This window comes from Thalia democratica, chromosome 5, assembly GCF_965202585.1.
Source record: "Thalia democratica chromosome 5, ktThaDemo2.hap1.1, whole genome shotgun sequence".
Lineage (NCBI taxonomy): Eukaryota > Metazoa > Chordata > Thaliacea > Salpida > Salpidae > Thalia > Thalia democratica.
Genome location: NC_139169.1, coordinates 17,512,814 through 17,532,233, shown reverse-complemented (window position 1 = coordinate 17,532,233; position 19,420 = coordinate 17,512,814).

Sequence of the window (19,420 nt, the reverse complement as noted above, 5' to 3'; positions counted from 1 at the left end):
AAAAACAATAAGAGCTGGAAGAAAAAAGTATGAACGCTCACAACTACGGCCAATGGATTGGTGTGGAGAAAGACCTTTGAATCATCGAGCCTCACTATATATTTTGTCAACAACTGATTGCTTTTGATTTTGACAGTAAAAAAAAGATGTAACTTAAAGATCTTAAAAAATTATTTGTTTATATTTTTACACAAGTTAAATAACGGAGCTAGTTCTAAAGGAAAAAAAAAACGGCATGAACTCTTTTTTAAACCAATATCTGCCAATATAATCCATTAAAAGCATAGTCTTCCAAAATAAATAAATGAAACAAACTTAAAAAAAAACAGCTACCGACCGACAGCGAGGCTAAGGAGTAACAGTGATAGAAAAAAAAAAATAACAGGTTTATCTAAAAATAATTAGCATAAGGCTTATCACTAAATTGAGCTATGTATACTTTAGTCTGTCAACACATTTCTTATTTTGTTAAACACTGCATGAAGTACATAAATATATATATATATATATATATGTAATTAAATGAACAAATAATGGTAGTTTACTAATTTTTGATATAAAATTATGTTTTTTTGTTTACCTAATAAAGTTTTGTCGAGAAAAATTTTGCCAACTTGTAAAAAAGAACAGATCTTTACACAAGGAATAACAAGTTTAAAGATTATTGAAACCACACAGAGTAGAACTTAGTTAATAAATAATACTAATCTTCTTTTTTTTATTTTTGAAACTTACAAAACGGCATACAAATTCTATAATGTTTTAAATTATATAGTATATCATTAGCCAAAATTCGGAAAAAAAAACTTATTAGCTTTTCATAGTAAGCTAGAAAGAGTTAAGTATGCAGAAGTCATATCAATAATAATTTTATTATATTAAATATCCAAACTACATCCCCTACTATCAGAGTTCTCAGCAGTCCAAGAATTATCCGTAAATTAAAAACTACTGCCTGCAACAAAAACGAAAGACAGCTCTTTTACTTCATCACCAACTTTGCAGTAACTAGTGCCTTTACTAAATTCCCAACTTAATTCAATGAAGCAGTAACAAGAGCAGATTAGAAGCGCTTTATATATTTTTCACATTGTCTTGTTCTCGCATTAAAATTTTTTGGTTACCTTGTCTGAGAATGTTTGTAACTATGTCTGCAGTAACACATTGCAGGTAAAGGCGACTATTTTTATAAAACCCTTGTCCAGTTAGGTCTGTAGGACTAACTCTAAACTTGTAAATAAGTTCTTTAATATTTTTACTGCCTTTATCAACTGATGAGCGCATGATTTAATGGTAATATGTGTCCAAATTATCTAATGATTCTGGTATTGCATTTTACAATAAGATTTTAAAAAAGGTCTTAAAGACTGCTCAATTTAAATTATATCTACTAAACAAACAATTTATTATTTCTATCTAATGTAGATTCTACAAATTTAATCTGTGCTACATGGTTCACAATTAATTATGTCTATAGTTCTTTACAAGCATTTTCATACTAAGATTGTTTTCATCATTAGACCAAGATTGAGACTGAAGCAAAGGGCTATCTGGTCTTTAAATTTATACACTTTAACTTATTAACATCCATTTAAAAATTTTACGTATCTAATCAATTCTATTTTTACTAAATAAGCAGGGTGACATACTGATTAAACTTTATTAAGTTTGTTTTGTCCTGAATAAGATGTTAAGAGGTATCCGTGCTGTGCGACTTGATAACCGAAAGGTTCTTCTTGCACCAGGTCCTGGGACAGAATACTTTGAGCGTCTACAAATCTATAGTCTATTTTTTATAACGAAGTATAGTATGTCTTAACAAATTTTTTTTTAGTTTATAACAAAATAAAAATAAAACTATTTTTTTTTGTTTATTCAAAGAATTCACCGCTTTTTTGTTTTAATTTGAAACCGTTTATTTCGATAAAATACGCTTCTAAGCTATTAGTTTTAAAAACTCTTTTAGTTTAACTTTGTAACTTTTTTTAGTTTGTTTTTTTGTTTAGGCTAATGTTTATTAGTTTTTAGGTAAAACATAAATCAAACCTTTTTCTAATTTGTTGTAAACATAAACAACACCAAAGTTGTATCTCAAATGTTTTTCTATCAATCTAGTTTTATAACTATACCGAAATAAATTTCTTTAAAATAATCATTAAACAGTACTTTTATTAAATTTAATAAAAAAATATACAGTTTAAAAAAAATAAATAAAAAAGAAAATTATTAGACCTTTGTAAAAACTAAATAAAATAATCTATTTTAGGTTTTCTAAACTATAAAACTTAAGTAATCTTAATCAATGCACAGAGTAGTTCATAATCTACTGTACTTGACTTAAGTATAATTTTAGATATGCTCATAGTGTAATAAAAACAAAAAAAAAACTTTTTGAAACTATTTCTGTTCAGATTAACAGACAAAAGTAGTCGTACTATTGAAAAACTTTAATCCAAAGTTTTTCTTCAAAAGATCTTTCTTATTAAAAAAATGTTTGATACTTAATAGTTAGTTATTAATTACAAACCATTATATTTCATTATTGTAAATCTAAAAATAAGAAAAATATTTTTTTAATATATAAACTTACAACACCGTTTTTCAGTATTGTAAGCTTATTCAACTAATTATAGTATTTTCTATAAATTCAGTTTTAATTTTAAAAGCAAATTTTAAAGTTACACCTAAAGTAAGCTACATTTACAATTTTTGTAAGTAAGAAAAAATAATTAACTTTTCAATTAAACTTATTTATAAATTACCAGTCAAAATCGATCTAAGTTTTTTAAAACTGATGTTTTCCAGTTATTGTATCAATAAAAGTATAATATTGATATTTTATTGTGTTAATTAATTGTAATCAATTTAAAATAAAATGTGTTCTGATGAAAACAAGCTGAATGAACTTCTAAACAAGTTCCATTAAAGGTTTTTCGTGAAGTTTGAAACAAAGAAAAAAACAAGGTACGCAAAGAAATAGAAAATCATAAAAAAGATACTGAGAAAATGAAAGAACATTTGGTTGAAGAAGCAAGACAGTCGTTTGAGCGAAACAAAACAAGCTTCAAGAGTGTTGAAGATTTCTCAGAATTCAAGTATAAAGTTAAGCTGTTGAAAAATGATGATCCAGATCATAAAATCTTAAGAGATTCACTTGGCCTAGTTCGTGAAAATCTTAACTGTGTTGGGCTGGAGAAAGATTTAGCTTTTTCTATATATAGAGCAATACCAATTAATGATGTAATTATCAAACCAAAAACTTTAGAAGATCAAATTATTTTGTTGCTTCATGAAACTGAAGTGTCAAATGTGGAAGGAATTTTGAAAGAAGGACTAAAACCGTCATTAGGAGGGAAAAATGGTCTATTTAACCAATAGCATCAAAACTGCATCTAATTATGATGAATGCATTGCGGAAGATATTGGAGTTCCTAAATATACTAAATACTTCTTTGTTATTAAATTGAACATTTTAAGTAATTCGCTCCGAAAGATTTTAAGTACAAGCAAAAAAGTTAGAAAAGAGAGTAAGGTATCTTTTGCAAGGCGTAATCCAACATATGATAAAGGTAAGAAAAAAGTTCGTTCAAATGATTATATAAGGCGATTTGTAGATGTCCGTGCTGATATGAAGAAATATGAAAGTCAACCGCATATGTGTAAGGTTTTACCTTCTAATAACCACAATATTTTATCATCTACAAGTGCAATGTTTGACAGCAATAACGACAAAATTTTTAAAGGCACGTTTACAGCAGAAGAAAATGAAATAACAGTTGTAGCTCATCATGACCTAGTCACCCCTGCCTATCTAGTAGAAATCGAAGTGGAAAGTGATTTACGTGAGATTGTGACAGATGTGTCATACAAGAAACTAAAAATTTGTGAATTTGATAAAACAGAGCATACTATACTTCAGGCTTAAAGCTCGTGTAATGATTTAAGAAGTAAAACAAGTGAAGAGCCCACTTATTCTGTAGAAATGTTCATAAACAAACTAAAAAATGAAATTGTAGCAAATAAACAAGCAGAGACTAAACACATAGAGTCTCAATTTTATCACAATATTAAATTTATAATTCTCCTACTAACATTTGAAGTGAGTAATCTTATTAATCCTCTAAATGAAGACTCTACAGTTTATAAAACCTTGTCATTAGAAGATTCTTACACAGATTACAAGTTTGTAATGCGCTCGTTTAATATTAAAGGTTGTGCCAAAATTCCAAAAGTTCTTCACATGTTTAGAATTATTCCTGCAGATCAAACTGATGATAAATATTTGTATAATAATTACCACAACTTTCAAGGTATTACAGCGGATCAAGTTATGAAAATACTTAAACAAGGCTACCCTAACAATTACCAGTCATTACTTGAACAACATGAAATATATTGTTTCGATAAAAAACTCTTTTCCTCCAAAAAACGTTCATGTTATTCTTCCTCTCGATTGGATTTGGAACTTAAAAAAGGCGCTTGTTACTGCAAAGTTGGTGATGAAGTTAAACAGCTTTTCTTTTATATTTGTTACAAGCGATGTTCATTTAAAAAATGTAGTGTTACCTTCTGAAGTTCTTTTGAAGGATTCAGACAGTAAAGGATTTCATTTTGATTCAGATTTTTGTTCACCAAACTTTATTTTCTACATGTTTCAAGCATATTTAATAGTTTTCAGCCTGTGAACAATTTAACGAAGTGCTAAGACTTCTTTTAAAACTAGTTTTGATTAAATATTATAACGTTAAAAAATAGATTTTGAGTGTCGTTTTTGCTTAATTGCGTTCATAAAAAAGAATTTTAATTTTATTTCACTCTTGAGTTATTTTCGTCTGACTTTAGTTTAGTTTACACATGTCTTGCCTGTTTATTGATTTGTTATTTATATGAGTTGTCATAGTTCTGGTGTGTAAACATTTTTTCATTAATAAACATACATAAAGTTGAACTGAAACTTGTATTTTTTAATATTCTCTTAACTTAATTATATTTTTTATGTGTGCTTCTTGGAACTATTTAGTTACATAACAGGTTACATATTAATATTAACATACCTTTGCTTAAAATAAACCTGATACTTAAATTTTAGCCAATTAAAAATATTATTTAAATATTAACTTTCCCTTTAAGTTCTAGCAATAGCTTTTTGAAGCATTCGACAAACTTGTAAAAGAAAGGAGAACATTTAGATTGATGTTGTCTATTTTTTAGTCTTTAAGTACTACATATATATCAAAGACTAAATAACCATATTTGAAACTGCTCCTTGTGGGTTACTTAAACTGACAAGTTGTTTTATACTATTGCAGCAACTAACGAGTTTCTTGAAAAGTTCTGCGCTACAAAAGTTATATCCCTACAAAGTATCAGTATAAGATATTTTTAAAAACAATGGATAGTGTTATCTTCTTACTAAACTAGTTGTTTATTCGTTTTACCGAGTCGCTAAAAAGATTTACCAAATTATCTTTTTTCTTCGCGAAAGATATTAAACTGTTGTTCTTACTTGTACTTTATTAATGATTTTAACTTAACTGTTTTGTAATTCTTCTGAAGTATAACTACTCTGATTAGATTTTTCATTTAAATGGATATTTATTTTAAATGGTAAGATTATCTATGTATTTTTTGTAAGACTATACTACATCTAGTGTAAGTTTCAAATCTCCCGCAGATTGTACCATGAATGTTTTTGTTTTTGTTCTACATTTCATAACTTCAACAAGTGGCTAAAGATTCAATATCTAGTTTATCAGAGCAGATTTACATGCTTGCAAGACGAAGGTGTACCTTTTGCAGGCCGGATTCGACTTAATGTTCAAAAATAGTGAGCCGTACGTTTTTCACCCACATTTTAGAAAAAGAGCCAGTAGAATTTGTTGACTTTGTATGTAATTTCAATATACTGTTCTTTCTTATATCTGTATTGATAGTGCCATTTAAACTGATTTGGAAATTAAGTTAAAAATATGTATTAAAAATATAAGACTTTATATTTCAAGCGTTTTTGGAAACTAAAATCAAGTTCAAATTATTGAAAAAAACTGCGTTACTAGAAATTATTTATCAAAAACTCAAAGAATATTAATAATAACTGCATTAGTTCATAGTAAACAAAAAAATAAAGTACCGGAAACTAACAAAACTTATAATTACTAAAAAAGTTTATACAATTTACTTGTTTCTTGTATTTATATTTTTGACTTTTTAATTTCATATGTAAATTACAAATTCCATTCACAGCATGACTTGAAGTCTGTTTAACTTGTAGTTTTACAGCCATCAGTTCCAAAAAGTTTTGTTACACGAAAATTTTTATTTCAGATAATTTTATTTCAGTTTAGCGGCTATTGTAAACATCAGTTGAGATAAAATGCTCGATGTATGAGTTATATGTGTTTTCTTTGCTTGTTACTTATGCAACTAGTAAGAATAACAACGTTAATATGTTAAATAAAGTATACAATACCATTTGCTTTGATAAAGTTAAAAATCAAAAGTTCACTTCTTGCAAGTTTTTATAAAACTTTGGTTGAATTTAGTTAGCTAAATTAAATAAATTGAATATTTTTGAAAAACTTTTATCTACAATATTGTCGAAAAATATATGACGGTTTTTGAACAATTAAACTGAAAAATATAATATTTTTATCAAAGTTGATAATTAAACTTAAAGCCAAACTCTTTAAAAACTGTAAAAAAAACTTTTCGATACTTTTAATACGTGTTAAGGAAAAACAATATTAACTAATTATAACCTTGGTACAGTAATACAACAACAATTTTATGACTAATATTAATTTTTATCTGATCTGAAAGTGAACCTTAACATTGAAAAAATCTACAATAAAACAAAGTTGATTTACTAAAGTTTTCTAATCGTGACGTTTTATTAACTTACTTTTTTTGATAAAATTTGTTAATTAGTTGTTATAATGTTCATTTTATACTTCTCGCACTTGTTACTTACACAAACAACTTCAGCGGGTTTTGCTTGTTTTAGGCGAACCTATGTATACTATAACTAATAATTTATTATTAGCTATAATTTATTTTTTGTTAATTATTTCCTTTAACTATTAGTTTTAAGTTATTAGTTATAATTTTTCTTTTATTCATTTGCTTTAATAGTAATTCAAGCTTATCAATATTTAATCAAATTTTTTATTCTTACTTGCTATTGTGTTAACAATCTCCGACTAGTATTAATTAGCCTGTTATATTTCGTACTAATTAAATACTTACATACAGTATTTTGTTTTCAATAAGCAAAAAATTAACTATGGTTAGATAAAACGTAAAAACATAAATCAACAAACTTGAATCCAGGAAGTAACAAATTGTGAGCATTAAATAAATCTCAATTAAAATATTTTCAAAATCCGGGTATTTTTAGGAGCTTGAAATAAACATTCACTACGAATACTGCAGAAAAACGAGAAATTACCACCGAAACCTTCCGGTGACAGTTGATGACGTCACCATAACCACCGCCGACGACTAATGACGTAATAAGTGATGTCATTGACGAAAATTTTTAAGGCGCTCTACAAGCTTTACATTCCTGTTTTTTTTTTTAGATAAAATTTTTTAATTTAATTTTGAAAAAACTTAATTCATCAATGAATATTTTTACAGAATAAGTTGTCACATCGTTTGCACCTATTTGAATAATTACATCATTATACAACCTTTGAAGCTCAAGAATGGGGTTATTTGTTTCATTAAAATTACAAATATTAAACTTGTTGTAAAACACATCTTTCGAAAAATCACATAAATATCTATTTACTTCGATTTCTACTACATATGTAGGAGTATAGGTCATGATGAGATAACATTGTTATTTTTTCTTCTTTTTCTACTGTAAACGAGCCTTTGAAAATGCTTAAGTTTATCAGAATTAGATTATACGTATAGATGTCAAATATGCACGAAGGAACAATTTTGCACGAAAAGTCACTTTTAAACGAAGATAAATTTTGGCAAAAAGACACTTTTTCCACGAGTTGAAAAATCTTTTCACTAATTTTATTTTCATATAACTTTAATTTTATTCATTTTTCGTTTTTACTATCACTGTTACCCTTTACCCTAACCCTCGATCGGTAACTTATTTTTTCTTCATTCTGTTTGTTTATGTTTTTGATAAATCATTTTTATTTTATCTAACTATTTTTTACTCTCGTGCAAAAATAACCCTTTGTGCAAAACTGACCCTCCGTTAAAAATGTCTTCGTACAAAAGTGAAACTTCGTGAAAAAGTTTCTTCAAGCAAAAACTATTTTGTGCAAAAATTACCATTCTTGAAAAATTTTCCCTTCGTACATATTTGACTCTTCGTGCAAAATTGTCTTCGTGCATGTTTGACCCGTTCCCAGATTATACAGAGTAGACGGATCGACTCTGCTGGCTTCGTAGTAATATTTAAAAAAACAAACTCATACTTTTTCACTTCATTTGGTATACGGCTGACATACAATTATCTTGGGACGCTTTAGATCAGGGGTCGGAAAACTGCGGTCCGCGGGCCAGATGCGGCCCGCGAACACGTTTATTTTTTGAATGGAGTGCGGCCCTCGAGCATTTAAATATGGCCTTTGAGCAAAAATATATTTTAGGTAAAATCAATCTAATTAATATCGCTATAAGTCGCTTTATAACATTTAAAAGCAATTGAAAGACTAAACTGCTTTAGCTTAAAAATGTGAAAAATACGGATAAGCATTCCACTAGGGTTTTTTTTCTCAATTTCATAATAACTTTCTTTTTACAACAGCAAGTTATTATCTAAAAAAAGATTGTAATAAAAGCTTAGATCTAGTAAGTACAATACCTGGTTAGTAAATAAACTAAATTCAAATGTTTAACATCTCATACAAAAGTAATGCACTGTAGTTAACTAAAATGTCAATTCGTAACAGTTTAGTTTCTTACCTCTTTTTTATACCTAAGTTCCTTTTACAGATGTTTTATTACTAAATGTCATATTTTGATGTGGGCATGAACATTTAAATTAACATAGTTATAAAAAATAAAGTTAACTTTACTTTAGTTTTGATTTTTTAGAAGCTTTCTTTGAACTTTAAATTAATTCCTCTGCACACCAATGTACAAAGATGCTCATATAAAAAACCACTTTTTATTTTTTTATTTATTTATTTATTTTTTTTTTTTTATTATATTGTTTATTGTGCAATGTTGGACTCAGGCATCAAAACCTGAGCCACTTAAACAGGACACACAAAAAGAGAAAAAGAAAATAAACTTATATTCAAAACTTTAAGATAAATTATACATATATATATATATACAAACATAATTTAAATGGAAACACAAAGTTAAACACAATATGATAAACAAATGAACTAAATTGAAAATTCAGTTCAAAAAATTCAAATTTATATATTACTTAGTACACACAGTAAAGAAGTTTGTCTAAAATCATGGCTTATAAAACAATATTCATAACTACAAAATATATAAGTAAACTAATAGTTTGTAGGGGGGAGGCGTAGGGAAACGAATATTTTTCCTTTTGTTACAGTGGAAAATTAGTTAATTTTACTGGTATTTATCGTATTTAAGTCAAATCTTTTTAGCTTTAAACGAAATTGTTCTACCCTCTCACAAGATACTATATCCTGAGGTAGTCTGTTCCACATAGCTTTTGCTCTGTGAAAAAATGCGCCTTGCCACTGACTGTTTTGAAAATCATGTTTACATTTTATTTTCAAATTATTTCCTCTTAGTTGATATTTATTTTGGGAAAAATTAAAAAACTGGTTAAAAAAACTTTTATATTTGCCATTGATAATTTTGTAAAGAATTAGTAAATCAAATTCCCATCTTCTATATTCCAGTGATTTCAATCCAAATTTAATCATTCTATCATTATATGACGTGTAAGATATGTTGCAACGATTACAAATATGACGGGTAAAACTCCTTTGCACAGATTGAATTTTGTTAATATCCTTTTTTAAATGGGGTGACCAAATTTGGGTACTAAACTCAAGTTTAGGGCGAACGTATGTTTTAAATAGTTTTGTCAGAATTGAAGCAGAATTAGTTTTAAAACTTTTCAATATTTGATAACATGTAGTTTTTGCAATCTTATATAAATAGTTGATATGTTCATTCCATTTCAAATCTTTGGAAATATAAATTCCTAAATCTTTTAAAACTTTAATTTCTGGTAACTTGATGTTATTGATTAAGAGGTCAGTTGGAGAAGATTCTTTTTTGTTAATGGTTAGAATTTTACATTTGCTAGGATTTAAGTTTAGTTTTCTTGTTTTTAACCATATGTAAATATTATCTAAAGATAGTTGTAATGAAGTATTTGACTGACTAAAGATTTTGGCATCATCTGCAAATAAGCTTAACTCACTTTTAATATCAATGTTTGAACAAATATCATTAATATAAATTAAAAAGAGAAGGGGACCAACTACACCACCTTGTGGTACTCCACTGTAGATTGTTAAAGAGTCAGAAAGCGTATTATTGATGAGTACTCTTTGTGATCTATTATTTAAAAAGTTATCAAACCAATCAATTAAGCTTTCATGTAGCCCATACTGATTTAAAATTTTTAATAATCTTTTGTGTGATACTGAATCAAAGGCTTTTTGAATATCCGTATAAACTACTTTAGTAAATTCATTTTTGAGATAAGGAACTAACCAAGAATGTAAGCATGTTAACAGTTGAATGGTTGATGAGCGGTTTGAAACAAAACCAAACTGTTTGTTAGTTAATAATTTGTTATCAAAGAGGTGATTGAGAATTTTTACAGATACAATATGTTCATAAATTCTTGAAAAGCCACTTGTTAGAGATATTGGTCTGTAATTTAATGCATCGTGTATATTACCTTTCTTGTGCACAGGAATAATAAAAGATGTTTTCCATTGTTTAGGAACATTAGATAGTTCTAGAGAGCAATTAAATATTAATGAAAGTGGAAATATTATTGATTGGATAACATGCTTGATATAATAGGGTGGAATGTTTTCTGGCGTTCTTATGATTTTATCTTTTAAGTGGTTAATTGAACTTATAAAGTCTTCATAGGTTATGAAAAAATTTTGCATCTTACTACAATTCTTTTGGGGTAGCTTAAAAGACTGGTAACTCTCGTCTTTTTTAAAAACTTTTTGAAAATTTATGTTAAAAAGTGTTGCTATTTCAAAATCTGAGGTTACTGTTTTGTTTTTATCATTATCATATAAGAGATGTATGGAATTATTTAACTTAAGTTTAGATTTCACGTAGCTATAAAACTTTTTTAAATTTGGGTTTTTGCAGAATTTGTTTTCATATTCAAAGTTGTATTTTTTAACAGCTAATTGATATTCTTTAGACTTGTTTTTGTATTTTATCAAAAGTGATTTATTTGTCTTACTTTTTTTGTATAGATTCGCTTTTTCTTTTAATAACTTTTTAATATGAGATGGATATTTTTTACTTTTGTTATTTTAAGAAAAAATTGGAACAAAACGTTTGAATGAGATTTGGATTGAGCTGATGAATTGATCGTAGAAATGCTGGAGATTTTCTGAATTTTTAAATAAAGAGGTCCAATTAATTTTTGACAGGAAATCATTGATGCTTTCAAAATCTGCTTTTTTATAGTCATATGAGACTTCTTTAGCAATAGGTATTATTTTATTTTCAATTTTAATTTTTAGTGAAAGCAAGTTATGGTCACAAGTGTTTGTTAATGGAAAATTAGTTGAGTGTGATATGATTCTATCTAGACCAAAATGATTGCAAATTATGAGATCAAGAATGTTACCATTCTTATGGGTTGGATTTTCAATTACTTGGGTTAAAAAATTGTCTGTACAAAAATTAAGAAAACACTCATGGGGTTTATTGAAATCTGTGCTAGGAATCCTCCAATCTATATTTGGCATATTAAAATCACCAAGAACATAAAAAGAACACTCTTTTGGAAAAACCATTTTAATCATTTTGATTACATTTTGAACAGTCAGTGCGCATCTAGCAGACAGTGGAGGAAGGTAGACACAACAAAATCTTAATTTAATCTTTTTAAAAATTACATCTACACATAGGTATTCAAAATTGATGTTGCTAGTAGAGATAGAATCGTTTTTAACTTTAATAACTTTAAGCGAATTTTTGAAAAGGATAGCAACACCTCCACCCCTACTAGACCTATCACTTCGGTAAATGTTATAGTTAAAAGGACACACTGTGGCATCGTTGACCTTATTAGTCAACCATGTTTCAGTCAAAAAAAATAAATCAATGTTATTTAAATTTATATAGTTCTCTAAAATATAAAATTTATTTAAAACAGATCTTATATTAGTGTAACAAACTTTTAAATAGTTGTTGTTACAATTTATATAGGAAAACTTGTTAGTGTTAAAATTAATCCTATCACTTAATAAGTTTATACCCGTTGACTCACGATTTCCTCCACTAATCCCAGATGTCCTGTGATGTCGGTAACGAAAGGGCTGTTTTGTCAGTTCAACTATCTTGTTGTTCCTTATAACATATTTTATGTCCAATTTATTCTCATCAGCAATGGCTTGCTTTATTTTAACTTCTTTTCTCAATTTTCTGAAAGCTTCAATTTCCAAGAGAGTTCTGTCAGGGTTGATGTAGACTTTTAATTCAATTTCACCATTAAACATTTTCAAATCTCTCAGTCTTAACAGTCTGTGTTTGGATGCTAAATTATTTAATTTGACTATAATTGGTCTGATTTTGTTAGCTGCAATTTTACCAACTCGATAAAGTGACTTAAATTCTTCTTTTTTCATTTTATTTTCTCCTAATACTTGTTGAATTATTTTTAGATCATTTTTGCAACTTTCTAGTGCATTATGAGTTGGATTTTTACTTTCTGGAATGTTAAATATTATTACATTTAAAGCCTTCTTTTCTTTCAGTTTTTGTTCATTTTCAGCATCTATTTTTTCTGCTACTAAATTTAATTTGGTACTAATGTTTGTGATAATTTCTGTTGGTTCACTTTTCTGCATAGCATCAGCATATTTGGAGAATTTAGCTTCAAACTTGTTAAATTTAGAAGAAAAATCAGACTTAAATTCTGAGAAACTTTTTTGTAATTCTGTAATTCTATTTTCTATATTGTCTATTCTCTTACTGCTGAATTCATCTTTTTGAATCTGATCAATGTTATTTTCAATAATTCTACTTTTTTCATTATAATCTTTCTTCAATTTAAGCATCTCAGCTTGAAAACAACTAAATTCATTGTCCTTCTTGCTTCCAATGGCAATCAGTTTTTCTTTCAGCTGTTTTTCACTTATTTAATACTTAAGTTAGATTAAGTTTAGTTTATACATAATTTTCTAACTTTATTGTTTCTATATGTAATACCTAAATGTGTACAGACACATTTAAAACAACCTATATGACATAAATTAAGATAGTTTTTGTTAGGTATACTTTTTACTTTTCAAACAATGTTTTTAGGAAAATTAAGTTAATTTTTATGCGTTGCATACTCATATACACAGTTGCTGTTTTTTGGAACTAGCTATTTAATACAAACTAGATTTATGGATGGCAAATATATTAAGTTTGTATATTGTAAATAAAAATCGTTCAAATTCAATCAAATAAACAACTAAAAGTTGCTACACACACAGGCTATGACTATTTGAAAACTTCAAATCTTAGGCCAATTTAGTAATGTTATAGTTTTTGGCTTGAATTGCTTTTTATTTACTGAAATACCAGGCTAGTTTTTGGTCACTCAGGCTGGCTTTTCATCTTCAAAAAGTGGCAAATTAAATTTATTATGTATTTTTTGTTCCATTCACATTGTTAAAATTAAATGTCTATAAAAAGTATAAAAACCACTATATTAATCTGCTTATTCAAATGATATTTGAACAAAAATTAGTTTGGCTAAAAAAAATTAAATTATGTTTTACTTATAATAAAATTAAAGTATAGAAAGGGTCAATAACATCAAGGCTGTCATATATTTAGCTCTCTAAGGATAACTAAGTCTAGTTTTAAACCATGAAAAATTAATCTAGTTAGTATTTTAGACCTAGGTGATACAAGTAAAATATTGTTGTAAAAATAAGATGAAATAAAATTGATACTAAAAGTTTATTAAAATCGATAAGGTAAACTGGTAAACTTTAAATATTTCGTAGAAATTAACTGTGGTTTACTGAACTATTAGTAAAAAAGGATTAAAAGTGTTTACATATTTTTAAACACTAGCGGGGCTAAAGGATGTGAATTTGAGTGCACAGAATCTTTATTCAAAGATTTCTCCGCTTTTTTGTTTCAATTTGAAACCGTTTGTTTTGATAAAAAATGCTACTAAACTGTTAGCTTTTAAAAGTTCTTCTAGTTTTACAGTTTAATGTTTTTGACTTTGATTTTTTGTCGTTTAATTAAATGTTTATTAGTTATTAGGTAAGATATCAATCTAACCTTTTTATAAATTGTTGTAAACATAAAGAACACCAAAGTTGTATCGTAAATACTTATCTAGTAATCTAGTTTGATAACTATACCGAAATAAGTTTGTTTAAAACAATCATTAAACAGATCATTTATTAACTCAATTAAAAAAATGTACAATTTAAAAAGTATAAACAAAAAAGCAATAAACTAGTCTAAAAGATAAGTATTTTAAAATCTGAAATATTTTTAGAAATACTTTTGTTAAAATCAGTAGAACAAATTAAATTTTTTAACGAAAAGTTTTTATCCAAAGTTTTTGTTCACAAGGCTTTTCTAATTGAAAATATGTTTGAAACTTAATTATTAATTATTTATCACTAATCAGTGTGTTTTATTATTATGTTTCTAAAAATATAAATAAGGGTTTTTAAATATTTATAAAGCAGTTTTCAAGTAGTCTATCAAAAAATTTATTCAAAAAATATTTAATAGTAATTAAGCATTCATTATAGTTTAAGTAAAAGTTTTCTGTTTCAAGAATTAAATAAATCTGATGTGTGGATTAAATTGTATTGTCTTCTATAACTTGTATTAAAATTGTAAACAAAAACTTTTAGAGTTATACCTAAGTTGAACTAAACTTACTGTTCTTTGCAACTGCAAAAATACATGTAACAAACTTATCTATAAGTTGGCAGTAACAATAGATTAATAACTTTTAGTAATTTATATTTTCTAGTTCTTGTAAAAAAGTAAATTTAGATATTTAATTTTTTTTATTGTTAAATAATTTTAGAGTTTTATTAAAAAGTTTACTACGAAATGTGTTCTGAAGAAGGCAAGCTAGATGATTTTATAAACTATTTTTCAAATCCACTAAAAGTTTTTCGTGATGTTTGCAACAAAGAAAGATTAAAGATACGTATAGAAATAGAAAATCATGAAAAAGAGTCTTAGAAAATAAAACAAATTTTGGTTGAAGAAGCAAAGCAGTTGTTTGAGCGAAACAAAACAAACTTCAAGAATGTTGAAGATTTCTCAGGGATCAAGTATAAAGTTGAGCTGTTGAAAACTGATGATCCAAATCATAAAACCTTAAGAGATTCACTTGGCTTAGTTTGTGAAAATCTTAACTATTTTGGGTCGGAGAAAGATTTAGCTTTTTTTATGTACAGAGTAAAACCAATTAATGATGTAATTAACAAACCAAAATCTTAAGAAGATCAAAATATTTTGTTACTTCATGGAACTGAAGTGTCAAATGTGGAAAAAATTTTAAAAGAAGGACTAAAACCGTCATTAGGAGGAAAAAATGGCCCCGAAGTCTATTTAACAAATAGCATCATAACTGCATCTAATTATGGTGGATACAATGTGGAAGATATTTGAGACCCCTGCAAATTAAATAAATATGTGGTAATTTGGAGAAATATGAAAGTAAACATAATTTTTATAAGGTTATATCACCTAATGACCTTAATTTGTTGTCATCTACAAGCGCTATGTTTGACAGCAATAAGGACAAAATATTAAAAGACACTTTTACAGTAAAAGATAAAAATTAAATGACACTTGTAGCTCATCGTGATCTAGTCACCTCTGCATATCTAGTAGAAATCGAAGTAAATACCGATTTACGTGATATTGTGACAGATATGTTATACAAGAAACTAAAAATTTGTAAATTTGATAAGACAGACAATACTATACATCAGGCTCAAAGTTCGTGTAATAAGTCAACTAGTTTGGTAAGTTCAAACAAAGTAGCCACTCATTCTGTAGACATCTTCATTAATGAACTAAAAAAATAATAAAAGCAAACCAACAAGCAGAGATTAAATTCATAGAGTCTTAGTTTTATCACAATATTAAATTGCTAATTCCCCAACTAACATTTGAAGTGAGCGGTCTTTTCAAAACTTTAGACGATGACTTGTTTATTTACAAAGCAGTGTCATTAGAAAATTCTGACAAAAACTTCGAGTTTATACTGCATTCGTTAAATAATAAATATTGTGCAAATATTCCAAAAGTTCTTCACATGTTGAAAGTTATTCCTGCAGACCAAACTTATGTTAAATATTTTTATAACAGTTGTTTTTACTTTCAAGGTAATACAGCGGACAAAGTTATGAACGTTCTTATGCAAGGCTACCCTAAAAGTTACCAATAGTTACTTAAGCAACATAAAACGTATTGCTGCAATGAAAACATTTTAACCCCAAAAAAATGTAGTTTCTTTTCTTCTGCTCGGTTGGACTTTGAACTTGAAAAAGGCGCTAGTTACTGCAAAGTTGATGATAAAGTTAATCAGCTTTCTTTTGTTTTTGTTACAAGCAAAGCTTACAAGAGCCTTGTTGTTCCTCCTGAAGTGTCTTCAAAAGATTCAGACAGTAGAAGATGTCGTTTCGATCCAGATTTTTGTTCACCTGTGCGTAATACTGGTATGGTTCCAGCATACTTAATAGTTTTCAGCTTGTGAACGGTTGTACGAATAGTTGAGATTTTTATTTATAAGAATTTTAAGTAATGTTTTAATTTTTAAACGACACTAATAGGAGTTGTATAATGTCACAAAGATCCTTAACAATTGATTGAATTCGAATGCCGTTTTCGTTAGTTGTGTTTATAAAAGTTTATAAGAAGTTAAATTTTAATTAATGCATATTGTATTGCATCTGTCATTTTAAATTGTTGTGTACACTTGTTATGCTTTGTGTATTGATCAGTTAATTTTTTTTTAATCTGCCATAATGTTGCTGTGTAAACATTTATTAAATTAATAAAAACATAAAATTTAATATTTAAAATGGTGTTTATTAATATTCTTAAACTTAATTCTTTCAGTTATATGTAGACTATGCAATATTAAGTAAAAAATAGGTTAAAAAACTAACATCTAAATAGTTCCATTTCATAATGCGTCATACCCTTAATATTTTTAAAAAGTCCTTTGACATACAGCAAATTTAAAATAAGATATATTTACCGTTATTTTTAAAACAAACACTAGCCTTTTGAAGCATCTATGAGTTAGATAAATGTCAAGAACTTTGCTTATGCTAGTTATATCAAATACTAAAATAATATGCCACATGTATCAAATAAGCGTTGTTTTGTGTATGTTATATTTAATGAACAGACGTTTTAATTATTTGAACCTACCATAAAATTGCTTGATTTGTTACATGCTAAAAATAGTTTATATACTACGTTACATTTACACACTTCATTGGTTTAAATTTGTTAGATATCTACTATATTCATACAATACTTTAAATTTTTATTAGAACGCTTGCGTTTATGTTTGTTAAAAAGCATAATTATTCAAATCATTATTTGCTACCTCTCATTCAGTTACGTTCTCTCGTTTACGGATTTTTGATTCGACACAATGTGTGTACATTTGCGAGAAAAAAAAATAAAAGTCAAATTTGCGTATATTATTTAATTTATTTTTTGTTACACTTTGCTCTTTCGTTTTAACATTAAAAAATTTGTTTTATTTCAGATACATGTCAAAGTTGTAAAATAGTTGAGCCTAATATATTACTTTATGCATTCATAGTTGCTTAACTTCTTAGTACTAAAAAACAGTTTACTTAATACTTTAATACTACTAAATAGTTATGAGATAACTTTTTATGAGAAATTAAGTTCAGTATTATTTATATTTCTTAGTCTAAAAGTAGATAACTTTTAATAAACATTCTAAAGTTCAAGTTTCTAATTTTATTTTTATTTTAAAAACATACTGGACAAAAATTTTGTTTAAATATGCAATTACTGTTATTAAATTAATCTTTTTTATTTTAACAGAAATTTATTTGACATTCGGTGTTAGTCTTTAAAGTTTTGTGTGCTTTTATAAAGTGTTTATTTTTATTCTTTATGCACTAGGTCCTAGGACCAAGTATTTTAATTTTCTAAATATAATGAAAATTTTAAAAATCAAAATAAGGCCCCTTTAAAACATTTTTTTAGCACAAATTAGAGAGAAACTTTCTTTTTTATTCAAAGATTACATTGCTTTTTTAATTCAAATCGAATCCCTTTGTTTCTTCAAACAAGTATGCTGCTAAACAATTAATTTTTAAAAAATTTATAGCTTACTAGTTTTTAAATAAAACTTGTTATCTTAATTTAATTTTTTTATAAAGTGTTGAACACAAAAACAACACTAAAAAAGTTTCGCAATATTTTTAAATTAATCAAGTTTTAAAATTATACCGAAGTCAATTTCTTTAAATTATAACTAAAATTATAACACATTTATTAAACCAAATAAACGGTTTAAAAATGAAAAACGAAAAAGCAGAGTGTTAAAACTTTGAAAACATAAAATAAGATAAAGTATACAACTTTTTCTTTTCTCATATAGGCAGTATTATAAAAAGGTTTGTTAAAAAATGCTTTTTGTATATAAAATTTAATTAACTATAATAAACACAAAGAGTATTTTTGACTTAAGTACTTGACTAAAGTATTTTTGAATAGGCACATAATATACTAAGTAATTAATACATAACACACTCGTAGAAACTTTTTTTTGTTTAATTCAAACAATCAACTTAAAAATATTATCGATACTCTTTAATCAAATTTTTTGTTTATTAGTTTTTCTTATTAAAATATATATTCGATATATTAATATTATTTCTTTATAACAAGTGTATGTATTTTATAAGCATAGTCTAAAAATACAGAGGTTAATAATACTAACTTATCAAAAAGTTTTATAACTAAAGCTCTTAGTTAAAATAGTTTATTTTTATTAGACATAAACAATATTAAAAACCAAAAAAGTTTGTAGTACTTTTTTTACTCTTAAAAAATTGATTATTTTAGAAACCAAATTTAAAACAATTAAACCAAAGACTTTTGTTCATTTAATTTATTTTTAACATTTTTGAAGGTTGAATGTTTATTATTAATCACTAGTCGATCTTTTTTTTATAAAGAAGTTTAACAAAAGAAGAAC